The 13,286-nt window shown below is 37.2% G+C and overlaps 1 long non-coding RNA gene across 2 annotated transcripts in view; it reads right to left on the reverse strand.

Moving 5' to 3' along the window:
• Positions 1 to 13,286, reverse strand: part of LOC131237506 (uncharacterized) — a 33,796-nt gene that overhangs the window by 20,023 nt on the left and 487 nt on the right. Inside the window, exons 2-3 of one of the 2 annotated variants that reach the window (XR_009167287.1) lie at positions 12,219 to 12,914; positions 12,151 to 12,165 (exon numbers count right to left, since the gene is read on the reverse strand). This is a non-coding gene — a long non-coding RNA (uncharacterized LOC131237506). Of the gene's footprint in view, positions 1 to 12,150; positions 12,166 to 12,218; positions 12,915 to 13,286 lie in introns of those variants that run through there. The other variant, XR_009167288.1, reaches the window with a different exon arrangement.

Here is a 13,286-nt window from a genome sequence, read left to right on the forward strand (position 1 = left end):
AAACTGCCCATCTCCGATTGAAATTCTGCCACGAATCCAATGGACGGAGTGGATTTCTCTGATGATGTTGTCCATGGGCCCACTGAGCATCTCAACGCAAGAGGCGTGCGTAAGAATGTCCAGACGCCGCCTGGAATTTCCGGGAAGTTGTGGCCCGCCATTTTGATCAGTTGAGCGATCCGAAACGTCCAGATGGAAGCCCAGCCAAGGCCGACCACCACCATGGAGCCAAATCAGATTTTGCGATGATCGGACGTGACGAGAAAGAGTGAGAGAGAGGAGGAGGAGCGGACGGCTGCCAGGAGTTTTTCTTCTCCTTCTTCTTTATTTTCCTTCCTTTGGTGTTTTTTTTTTTTTTTTTTAAAGAGTTTTTAGTTGATCATGTCTATGATGAGCTAAACCTCTTAGCTAGGGCTAAGAGGTGAAGCTTGTGGCGTGATGGGGCGTTGTTTATGGTTTTGATTCGTGTTACGTCGAACTATCTTTGATTTTGGTTTGATTATAAGGAATATTCATAGTTTTTAATGGTTTATTGTGACTTAAATTACAATGGATCTGCGATAGCTTTGAGTATGTTCTTTTCATTATTATGATTGTGAAGTTAGGAAGCCCTGTTGTTCACCATCGTCTCATGGACATGGTTGGATGATGGAATCCTTCCTAACGTTCATAACTCTCTTAGATTAGTTGTGGATTGACTAAATTCTGTTGTTTGCTTTGTCTCATGGGCATGGTTTTGTGATGGAATCAATTCTAATTCTCACATCTCTCATCTCTTGAAAACTGGATCAAAGGAAGTTCAGATTTGGTTTTTAATGATATATCTTCCAAGTGGATGAAGATGGGACTCTAAATCCAGTTGCGTTCGTGAATCAAGCATAGATCTCCCTAATTGCTACAAGTGGATCCTTCGCACCCTAGTTTCCCACCTTTGAATTTTACAAGTTTTAGTTTAATATTTCACCATTATTCTCTTAAGTTTTCCTGATTTAGATTACATCTTCGTCTAGTTCCACTTCTGGTTACTTTCAGATTACGTATAAGGTTCAGTCCCTATGGATTTGACCTCGGTCTTACCGAGATTATTACTACATCGCGACCCTACACTTGGGGCTGTGAACAATGACGCCATTCCTCTAAGTTTGCTTTCTTTAAAATGGACATCGTAGTTGGAGTCTGTGATTATTGTAAATAGTTTCGGTAGGAGGAAGGTCTCATATTTCTGTAATCCTCGAATCACGGCCAAAAGTTCCTTTTCATGGGTAGTGTAATTTTTTTCGGCTTTGTTAAATGACCCTGATTTAAATCCGCAGAGTTTCTTTTCTCTTGTGATATAATGAGTGGCGAAGTAAGCAACTCCCCATTGCTCATTTGATGCGTCGGTTTCTACGATGAAATAATCTTTAGCATTTGGTAAGTCTAAAGGGGGAATCTTTTTTACTTCTTTGATTTTTTCTCCGACTTCCTCATCGGACTTATTCCATTTGAATGGGTTAGTAATTTCTGTTTTTTGAAGCTTGCTGTTAAACCCTTTCGTTAGGCTAGCTATGTTTTTTTAGGAAATTTCGGGCTACGTTTAGTATTCCGAAGAATGATTGTAGTTGTTTTCTCCCTTCTATCTTATTAGGGAATTCTAGGAGTTTCTTTGTGATGTGTTCTTGTAGTCTTATCTTTCCTCTTTCTATTTGAAACCCGAGGAAGTCAATGCTGTTTTGCATAAGTTTCATTTTTGGCTCTGATATTATGAGTCCTTAGTTTTTAAATTCTTTTACTACCGTTTTAAGGTGTTTAATATGTTTGTCTTCTGATTTGCAGGCTACGAGGACGTCGTCAATATAAACTAAGCAATATTCTTGATGTTTTCTAAAAATGTTGTCCTTTCTTATTTGAAAGACTTGGGGGGGCATTTTTATAGCCGAATGGCATGACGAGCCACTCGTATTTTCCTTGCGGAACACTTAATGCTGTCCATTTTACGGATTCTTCTTCCATTCGGATTTGCCAGAATCCGGATTTACAATCGAATTTACTGAACCATGTTTTATCTTCTATGAGTTGTATTAAGTTATCTTTATCAGGAATCATGTATGAATTGTCTTCTCAATTTCTGTTTAGTTCTCTATAGTCTATAACCATGCTTCGTTCTTTGCAAAGTACCTCAGCATGGTTTTCTACAAAAAAGGCTGGCAAGTTGTGAGGGCTTGTTGATTCTCTAATGAGGTTCATTTCTAGGAGTTTTCCAATGTGTTGTTGGAATTCGATTCGATCTCTATGGTTGCAAGGGAATTGTTTTCCTTTTATGATTCTGTTAGGATCTTTTGGTGTTATAACGCATAGTGCTTTATCTTGTTCCCATGTTGCTAGAGGGTTCGTTCCTATTGTTTGTTTTGTGAGTTCTTTAATTTCTGATAGCGCCTTCTTTTCTTTTTTTTTTTTTTTTTTAAAAAATAAAATCTTTTGTTGGTAAAATGCAATTCTATGGTTAATTTCTATTTCTGCCTCAATTTCTAAGAGTGCTAAGTGGCATTTTTTTCCTGGACAGTTGCATGGGGTTTGTCTGTCAGGTCCACCAGGCTTCTGTGTGTGCAACTCTGACTTTGGGGTAGCGAGGTGGTCTTCATGTAGTAGTGGGAATTGTAGGTCAAAAGGGTGTTTGAGTGTTAGCGCTAAATGTGTTTCTGACACGCTAATAGGTAAGTATTGTCTAAGTAGATTTGTCCCTATCATAAGGTCGCTAGGGAAACCGGTGCATGGTCCATCGAAAACCCAGAATTTATGGGTGAATGTCCGGTTGTGTTGGCAAAAGTGTATAGGTTTTGTAATAAACTTTGATACGAAGGGTTGTCCGTTGACTACGACTCCAGTTAAGGGGAAAGGCTGTAGCGGAGCACATCGAAGTAGTGCAGCCGGTTTCGATCATTGCGGTGACAGCATCGTTGGTATCTTCTAAGAGACTTAGGCGGATGTATAATGGTTCTCCATGGTTTTCTATTAAATAGTAGAGGTTTTCATAATTGTTTGGATATGGTACTGTCTTTTATATCGTAGATACTAAGTTAGGCTAATGCTATTCATGCTTCTTTGGATTCGGACTGTCTAGTGAAGCGGTTTACTCTGATAAATTCATTTTTGAATAAGGCTTCATATCCATCTACGTTTTGCTCATTTGCATATCGTCTGTTAAATTCTTCGTATTGGGCTACTGACTCTGGATTTGTATCCCTTTTTAGGGTTTTTAGGAATCTGGCAACATTTCCTTTCTCCTTTTGTTCAAGAGCCTTACAAACGTCTATACTACATTCATTATTTTGGTCGAAGCATTGTTCCATTTGTTTTTTCCAGGCTTTGAGTGCTTCTTTTATATTTCTGACGTTATCTAGATTGAGGTATATGCCTAGGGGGCTTATAGGGATCTGGGCCATCTTTTTTATGCTTTGGAATGCTTGGATGTTTGTAGGCAAGTCTCTAAAGAATCTAGGTCTTTCTCTCCTCTGTTTGTATATTGGTATATAGGCTTCTTTGTTTCTTCTAGGTTCTTGTCTATTGTTTTTTTGGATAATAGCTTGGTTGGTGGGATTGGTTTGATTGCTGGTTTAGGCATGTTCTACAATTACGGTTTCTGCCATGGCTATTCTTGCTAAGGGTTTTTAGGAATCTGGCAACATTTCCTTTCTCCTTTTGTTCAAGAGCCTTTTCCAGTTCTTCTAAGGTTTTACTTTCTTGGATGGTGTGTATCATGTTGATCTTGTGTGATTTGGCTCTTTCGAGTTTTTTCTTGAAACATTGAATATGTTCCTGGCTAGGAGGTTCTCCTAAGTTTTGGATCTTAACTTTCTCTAGATTTATATCATCGTATGATATAAGTTTATTCTTAGAGGTGTTGGGCTCACCTTTTTCTAAGCGATAGGATTTTCTTGATTCTATGAACTTGAAAGGTGTTTTGTTATATTCTTCTTCTTGGTTCATGTCTGGTATGTATATTGCTGGTTTAAATTGTAAAGATACGTTTCCAGTCTGGGGATTAGTGTGGATATAGTTCAACTCCTTTTGTTGCTTAGTTTTTGGAATTGCTTCCCTTAGTTCCCAAGGTTTGATGAGCTTTTTACCATGTCTGTTGCCTTTTTTCGAATATATGTATGGTTAAATTGAGAGTAATTAGTTCTTACTAATATTTCTTCATTTAGTTTTCCCATTTGGAATTTACTATGAAGTCCTTTTATCATTTCTTGGCTAAACTGGACATATATTTGTGATTCTACATTTATATTTCCGTGGGTTAGGTCAAAGTCGTCATATCCTTTGGATGCTATGACTAGCTTGATACTTTGTGTTGCTTCTATAGGCATGGTGTATCCAGGTACTACGTTGAAGTATCCTACGTTTTCTATGAGATGGAGTTGTGCTACTCCTAAAAGGCTTTTTTCAAATGATTTCCACCTTTCATCTATGAGGCAGCAGATAATTTCTATTTCCATGTCTGGTGTATGCAACCCTTCTATTCATGCTTGAAACATCCCGAAATTCACATAGCTGAATCCTTGTTCTTTCTGATCTTTGATCCACGTTTGTGAAAAGATGGGGATTTTCTCGTATGCATTAGTGACTTTGTATGTTTTTGTCTTATGTGTAATTTGGTATTTGCTGGTTATGGGTTTTTTACTATAATGATATAGGTCTACGTAGTCTGTTAGATGAAGATTAGATCTTTCGCAGTGTTCTGAGATGTTTTTCCATTCTAGCTCAGTAAATTTCTCCCATTTGAGATGTTCTGCTGTCTTTTGTGCTAAATGTACCTTCAGCCTAAGTACTTGTGTTTGGAATGTCTTAAGCATTCCAATCCTATGTTGTCTTCTGAATGGAAAATAAATGGGTGCAAAGGTTTGGGTTTTGTCTAACCCATCATTCTTGATTCTTTTTCCTCTCAAGTCTTCAGTTCCGATAATAGGTGTGTCCTTGCTTGGTTTGTTCTAGGATAGCATCTAGCTTACTTAAGGTATTTAAGGCCAACATGTGGATGTCATTTTCAAAATTTTCTGATTCTATGAGGAGTGTTTGCTCTGTACTATGTAGGTCTTGCTTGAGTTTCGTACCTAGCTCGTGAAGGCGTTGATCTTGTAAGGCTATGAATTTGGCTATTGCTGTTTTTATCTCAAGGCTTTCACATCTCTGTTCATTTACGGTCAAAGTAGTGATATCTTCTAACTTCTCTGTTTTGCCTAGCAATGTTTCTAGATGTCGGCTATGTTCTTCCAATTTTTGGTTGATGTTATCTATGGCTTTACCTAATTCTTCCAAAGCTCCCATGTATGTTTCGGGAGGAAAGGAACTTTTTTTAACCTCTCTTATCATCCTTTTAACCTCTCTTATCATCCTTTTGCTATTTTAAGACCTCTGTATACCTCAGATCTATTCTTTCTCCAAGTACTTCTACTTCTATAGTTTGATCCTTTTGAGGTATGTTTTCAAGGACGCTTCTGAGCTACCTCATCGCTAAGTTTAGATTTATCTGAAATTGCACAATGTCTTGGTAGAATACTTCTAGTCCTCTTAGTTGGTTATTAATTACTGTCGAGATGTATCCTTCATTTTGGAGCATTTCACCCTGTAATTCGACTATACTTGTGCTGATAAAATTTCCTGATTTCACTAAGTTTTGAAGTAAGGCTAAGTTATTGTTTTCTTTCTTCTGAATGATCCATTCTTGTTCATAATCAATGAGGATATTGATTCTTTGTAGGAAGTTATCTGAGGAGGCTGGCTGGAATGTTGTGATTTTAGGTAGTTCATGCTGAACTATTTCCATCTTGGATTCCTAATGCCTTCTTAACTTCTGCGAGATCTAATTGGATTTGGTTGATATGGTTGGTGTTATCAATGATTATTTGAATAGATCTTCTGAATTCTAATAGAATCTATAAATTTATTCTCCTTATATGATTCTCGATTTCGAGGTTTTGGGTGGCTATCTTTGATTTTGCCGTGAGGATCCACTGTTTATTGTCTTGGATAGAATTTCCTAAAGAAGCTAAGGTATGTTTGTTTGCTGATTCAAAGGCTATGTGGTTAATATGTTCTGTTTTTTTTTTTTTTTTTGGATACTAGCAATTTGTTTTAGGATCGCTTGCTAGGGGCTAACAACCGGTAACCTTCTTTTTATGAGAATAAAAACCTCTTTATTCTATCTTAAGGGTCTAAACATATAGCTAATTTTCTCTTCCAAAGCTTATGAGGAATATGATTCCTTCTTGGATGGCTAGGTTATATATGTTTTGATACGTTATTCTATTAAGTGTAGCTCTTTGATAAGTGGCGTAAGGAGTTTCTTGTCGTCTTCTTAAGTATGTCGTATAAGGCCAATATCCTGTAATGTTTTGATAGTTAGTCCAAGCTATCTCCTCTTCGAGTTCGAGAAGATGATAGTGTTGAAAAAAAATATACTAAGTCTGGTCTTCAAAATGTAAGGGATATTTTGAGACCGCTTAGATCTCTCATAAGATGATATGGATTAGCCGTCTTTCTGAAGCAACCAGTATTGGATCGGTAAAGATCTTTGCACTGGATACTGTAATTGTAAGGACATGTGAGTCCTCATTAAGCGAAATTGCTTGCTTTAGAATCCCGCTAGATAATAATAATATTTTTTTTTAGTAAAACGCTACTTTTTGATAAGCTACCCCGTGATCAAGTTATGGGCTCCGATACCAATATAGATTACCATCTATAATAGCCATACGAGCTAATAGAGACCCTAAACTCTAAACCCTATGTTAGACCTAGGGCAAAAAAAAAAAAAAATCAGGCTAATTTATGATTCAGGTGAGGTACACCAAAGGAAGCAATTGGGAAAGAGACGTCCATTGTTGATCTTTTATAGGGCCCACTGTGATGATTATGTGAAATCCACTCAAACCATTAGATGGCACTCCAAATTTTAGGCATGGGGCCAAAAAATCAACCCCATTAGTAATTCAGGTGGATCGGACCAAGGGAAACAATTTGAAGGGTGGGTTGTTTCTTTGAGCTCCGAGACAAGATTTGGACCAAGGAACGTGCACAAACTGGACCTCGATCGACCAATGGAGGGGCATTCTGACCAATCAGCGTCATTGTAGGCATGTAAGGGAATCAATGGTCCTGATTTTTGTTCAAGATCATGACCCAAAGAGCCCTTGAGATAATGAAGTATACGTTTGACGGCCTGCATGTGCACATGTTGGAGCATGCATGAATGGGCAATATCAGGATGAGTATATTGGAGAGCTTCCACAGTAGGAGGGGAACAATAGGTTTGATGGTGTGATGAACAATCATAGAGGAATCAACGTCGCTGTATCAAAAACCGACATCAAGAAGGAATCAATGTCACTGTGTCAAAAACCTACATTGAGAAGGAATCCACTTAATCGTGAAACCATGCTTGTGATGCTTGTCAAAGACCATAAATAACTTTATAAACATAAAATACATGGTGAGGGCAGCTTGAATCAACAAATCCTAGAGATTGTTGCATGTAAAACTCTTTTCTTCAGATGTTGTGAAGGTATTGTGATCATCAAGTTGGCAAATGCATCAACCACATGAGATGGCAATATTAAGGACAGTTCGGATAGTCGCCAGTTCTACAACAAGGCTAAAGTTTCAAAAATCAACGCTAGGCTGTTGATGAAAGCCCTTTGCAGCTAATCGAGCTTTATAGTGCTCAATGGTGCCTTCGGACCGTGTTTTGATGCCATAAGCTCGGCTGCAACTTATTATTATTATTATTGGAATATCATCTATCCTTCAGTATTTTTGTTCTTAGATGGTGTATATTATGGAGCTGTCATGGGTGTGGAAGTTCACTTAGGAACTTAGCCATTTCTACCACATCTTGTACATATGAGGAATGTACAAGGTGTCTCAAGGCATCTAATAAAATCTAGAGTGTCGTAGTGTATTTCAAATAATTGTGGAGTGGTCTACACTATTACAAAGTTGTTTACTGATTTGTGGAGAGTTCCGGAGTACTCTAGTATGCTTCTAAAATGTTCTTGACCATTGGATGAAATATGCTAGATATAGCACTATCCTAGCCATTGTGTGGTCTTTGGAGAGTTCCTAGGTCCATATGATATGAGGAGGAAGCCCTCTCATTTGGGACTTAATAACTCCTCAAGAGTTGTCATCTTCCCTCGTACAGTATAATTGTATGAGTATTCCTATCCACTGTTTTGGTGTTCTCCTGTTCTCCCTGAGTCCTTGGTTATTGGGTGTAGAAATTGGTGGGGAAAATGAGAGTTAGGTTGTAGTGTTGGGGCGCTATGCGAGAGCTGGGGTGTTGCATGGGTGCCTCATGATAGAATAGAGGTGGAAAAATAAGAGAAAAAACATGCTTAAAGATAGGCTTAGGGCGAGTTATAATGTTGCTGTTTTTAGGGAGGTATTCACACTCTCTCGGTAGTTAAACCAGTTTGCAAGAGGGTTGCAGTAAATCCGCTTCCAGGATACTAGAAGCCTCCTCTCCTAAACCAAAGAAATATGAGCTTCAGCCTACAAAACAGAAAAACCTCACCCTGAACACACTTTTGCAGCATCCACCTGACTTATTTGCTGTTACAATTTACCCCTTGAGTTTTTCCTGTTTGCATTTTACCCCCTGAAAAAACTGCAATTTACACAACTTCTCTAAAAACAACCTAAAATGGAGAAGGAGGAGGACAGGAGATTGCTAGATTTTATCTTCTTCTTCCTTTTTATATTTGAAAAAATAACTTTTTTTTTTTTTATTTCTTTATTTTGAAAAAACCCAACACCTCACGGGTGAGGCTGCAATGGAGTTAAGAAGTCCGTGGTAGGTGTATTACCTTTAGATGCATCCACTTAAGGTTGACCTTCTGTATTTGATTTAAGTCATTTATTACTTAAGTCTTTTGCTTCAGTAAATTTCTTACAATTTCTTGTTGGTGATAGCATGCTTATCACAATCAAGTTTCTTTTATCCTGGGTAAGAAATATATTTATAAAAAGAAGGTATGCGTTTCTTTCGTTCTTCTTCTTCTTTTTATGACCTAAAAGTTTTGACTATCATTCCCAGTAAGATCTTATCTGATCATCAAACAATTATTATTTCAGGCTGGATATAGACATGTCGACACAGCTGCCTTGTACGGAGTACAAAAGGAGGTAAAATATATTTCTTGAAAATAAGCAGTCTGTGAAGAGAAATGATAAGGTTAATACACTTAGAAATGATAAGGTTAATACACTGTTACGCCATTATTGACAAATTGATATCATTTGATAGATATGCACTGAATAATACAGTGGTCAATATACCTTATTATTCTCTTTTTGGAACTAAGAATAATATGCTTTTGTATCTCAGGTGGGAGAAGCATTGCAGGCTGCAATGAAAGCAGGGATAGATAGGAAAGATCTTTTTATCACTTCCAAGTTGTGGTATGGACTTCATATCTAGAACAATTCAATTAACTTTAGGTGTCCTTTGAAAATTTAAAGCATAAGGCAAGATTTTTTCCATTTAAAGGATTTTGGTTTATTTTCAAAACCAGTGATTTAACAATTAGTGAGAGTAGTGTAGAATAAAATTCACCTCTAATCATTAGTTATACTCTGCAATCTTCATTTCATATTCTCAACTCTTTTATGTTATCACTTCCTATCACGTATTGCTTGCTGTTGTATATTTTATTGCACAGTGATTAAGTTCTCATCCTTAAGAAAGGTTGTGTGTCATTCTTGGGTCAGGTGAGAGCTTAGCTAGGGGTAGGAAAAAGTGGGAAGAAATTCACATATGAAGGGGCAACATTAATAATTCAGTTGATTCAACAAATTCATTCATTGTAATCATGTCAGGCTGAAGGGGATCCGTCTTTGGTCTGGATCGTGCTTAGTTGTAGGAACATTGCCAATGTCAATGAACTTACAATGCTCGAGTAACTATTCCTAAGAACAAATGAACCTTTCCTCATCCTTCTTTTGTTTTTCTTTTTTGTTTCTCTTCCATATATATATATATATATATTTTTTCTAAATGTTCATTTACTACACCGCTTTATTGCTGTTAAAAAAACCAAACATGACAAAAGCACAATAGATCTATATTAAAATAAGGGGTGGGGCATTCTTACTAGTTTACTAGATTAGAGCTCCCAGTACCCAAGGTGCTACATTGTTTACACACTCCACTCACACTACTAAATGACTTGAGCCCCTTTGCATAAACAGGAGTTAGAAACAACTCTCCCACTTGTATTGTGTTTCTGTATTGGATTGATTAGGGTTTATTATTCCATAAGTAGGAATTACTGTATGCTATTGGGGCGAAAGTTGGATTAGGGAAAATGATTCCCTAGCCATTGTTTTTTAGCAATGAACATAGGGTAGTCCGCAACAATACCGAAGATAAAATGGAAGTACAAGCCCAATTGGGGTAAGCCCATGAGCCCAAAATAGTAAACCCAGTAAGCCCAATATAGTAACACATCCAATGTGGAACTAAACTCACAAGATGATAAACATAAAGCATGACATAATAAAAGGTTGAGTTTGTACCCTCGACAAGGACGACAATCCGTGGCCTAATCTGCTGCTCTTATAATCAACCAGTCACAATCTGCAGCTCTTCTAATCAACATGTAGCAACTGGACCATATCATTTGGGCATCGATCCACTGCAAATATGGACATATTCTATGACGCATGACCATGTTTACAACAACGATGGGCTTCTACTTAAGGCAGGAGGATAGAAGGTGCAAAGGTGAAAATATGGATGCCAAGAGGTAGTTGATCGTGAGGATATTTATAGAAGCCTCTTAAGTAGTTCAGTTGGATGATGACAAAGAAGAAAAAACAAATTGACAAAAATAAAATTGACAGGATCCAACCCACTCACTACCATGTTAAACAAACTAAACAAAGAGAAAAACACGAGTGATCTATATTAAAAGAAGGGCCAGGGCACTCTTACTAGATTAGAGCTCCTAGGTGAACAGGGTGCTATTGCTTACACAATTGGTTCACAAGACTGAAAGACTTAATCCCCGTTATAAATAGGAGTTAAAACCCACTTGAGTTAAGACCCACTCTCCATATGTATCTAATGAGGGACTCTTTAACTCATAACACAAACACAAAATGGAACACAATAAAAGGTTGAGGTGCATTTTCAACGATAGAAAAGGCCATTTTATATGCAATGTCATCTACAATATCATACTATTTTCTAAGAAGAAAAAGAGAAAAAACCTCTCAAGATCTAATTCCAAAATAGGTTTGGTGTGAGGAGGCCCATGTGAGGAAATAGTGGTGTACGTTGAAATTTTGTGGTGTAATTTGTGTTGGGGCATTCTTTGCAATTATATGTATGGAGAAGGCATTCTTGTAATTTTGGTAAAAAATTTAGATGGGATTGAGAAGATCTCTAGGATCTCTCTAGCTAAAACTTGAGAAGATTTATATAATCTTCAAAGGTGCACTTAAGAAGCCTATAAATTGTATGAAGTTTTTAAAAGACACGAAAGCATGAACTTTAGAAAACTTCAAGATTCTAATATGGATCCCCATGTAAGTGCAATCAAATTCCAATAGAAAACAAACCAACCCTTGAATTCTTATGGTAGGTTCGTTTCCTTTGATTGATGATGAAGACCAATGTATATCCTCCATCATAGGAGGTCTCTCCCTGATCACGCCAACAAAGAGAGATGTCTCTTCTTCTTTCTCTGTCTTGTCTTTTCATCTCTTTCTGTTCTTGTTGGAATGTATCATGTGTGGTAGACCTTAGACTACCATTATTTTATTTTCCATATTTTTTTTTTTATAAATAAAAGAGGGGAGAGAAAATCCCTAAACTACAACTTTTACTTGACAACATGGTATCAAAGCGGATGTAAGTGTGTATCACGTGTTGTAGACCTTTGACTACCGTTACATTATTTTCCATATTTTTTATAAATAAAAGAGGGAAGAGAAAATCCCTAAACTACAACTTTTACACGACAATAGTTCTCTCTCCAAATGTCCAAAGGGGGCATGTCCAAGAGCTCTCTCTCTCTCTATGTGGACATGATCTATTTATAAGGAGTCATGTTACCAATTATGGTGCTCCTCACCCTTACATGCTTCAATATGCCCAATATCATCAAAAGCCTATAATCATACCTATTCATGCACCCAAATTTACAAAATCCTTCTTAGTCCACTAAGAGTGGCACCATCCTTGGCGCATAAATCCATGCAAGGCTAAGAGAATGACCTTTAAACCTTAATAATCAGATATCTATCAAGTTCAAAAACATTTTCAACGGTGATAAAAAATAAATAAATATATAGCGTTTTAAAACATTTGGAAAAACATCTAAAACCATTTGAGTATTGGACCCAACCAAAAAAAAATTTGATGTGCAATCCGATAACCAGGATCTAAGCCACTAATGTGTCCTGGGTGAAATAGTAGATCCCATATTGCAACATGTAGGCTTCGCCATTAGAGAGAACTAGTGGGGAAATCATAGCTCTGATGCCATGTAGAAGGCAGAAGAGATTTGGAAAAATGCCATGTTAGGGGGCAAATGACTCAAACCGTTTTAATAGAAGAGTTTTTACAAAAGGGCATGGTGGAGCACCAAAATGAACATGTTATCTAACAATATGATGGCATATTTCATCTTTAGCTTTGTTCTAGGAATGGGATGATCGATTCTATCCTAAATAATGCTCTGTAGTTTTACCATTTATACATCAGAACTGTTGCATGAAATTAACCATTGTTCCTTTCTTTATTTTTATTATCTTGTGAATGTCCTCTTGCAAATGGGTGGTGATTGTACAGGTGCACAGATCTAGCCCCTGAAAGAGTTAGAAATGCGTTGAACAACACCCTCCAAGAGCTGCAACTCGACTACCTCGACCTTTACCAATACAGCCTGTACCAACTTATATAACATTGTTCTTTGTGCTTTTATATGCAGTAACATTTATAATAGGAAATGAACATGCATACATGTTGCACTAGTTGCAACTCCAGCTCTTCCAGCATGTGTCACGAAATGGGCCCATGTGGATGAGTGCTTCGATTATCCTTAGCTTTCACTGACCATGACTGGCCAAAAGTGATCTGTTAATCATTTTCGATTATGATATTGACCATCTTATCTCTGCAAATTAACAGAATCAATTAAAGATATTCAATGGTCCACATTCAATTGAAAAAATTGTCCCATCACATGATTTTTAAACAATGGTTCATCTGCGGTGCAGTCAACTAGATATACGGTTCAAAT

This window comes from Magnolia sinica, chromosome 2 (genome assembly GCF_029962835.1).
Source record: "Magnolia sinica isolate HGM2019 chromosome 2, MsV1, whole genome shotgun sequence".
NCBI classification, from domain to species: domain Eukaryota; kingdom Viridiplantae; phylum Streptophyta; class Magnoliopsida; order Magnoliales; family Magnoliaceae; genus Magnolia; species Magnolia sinica.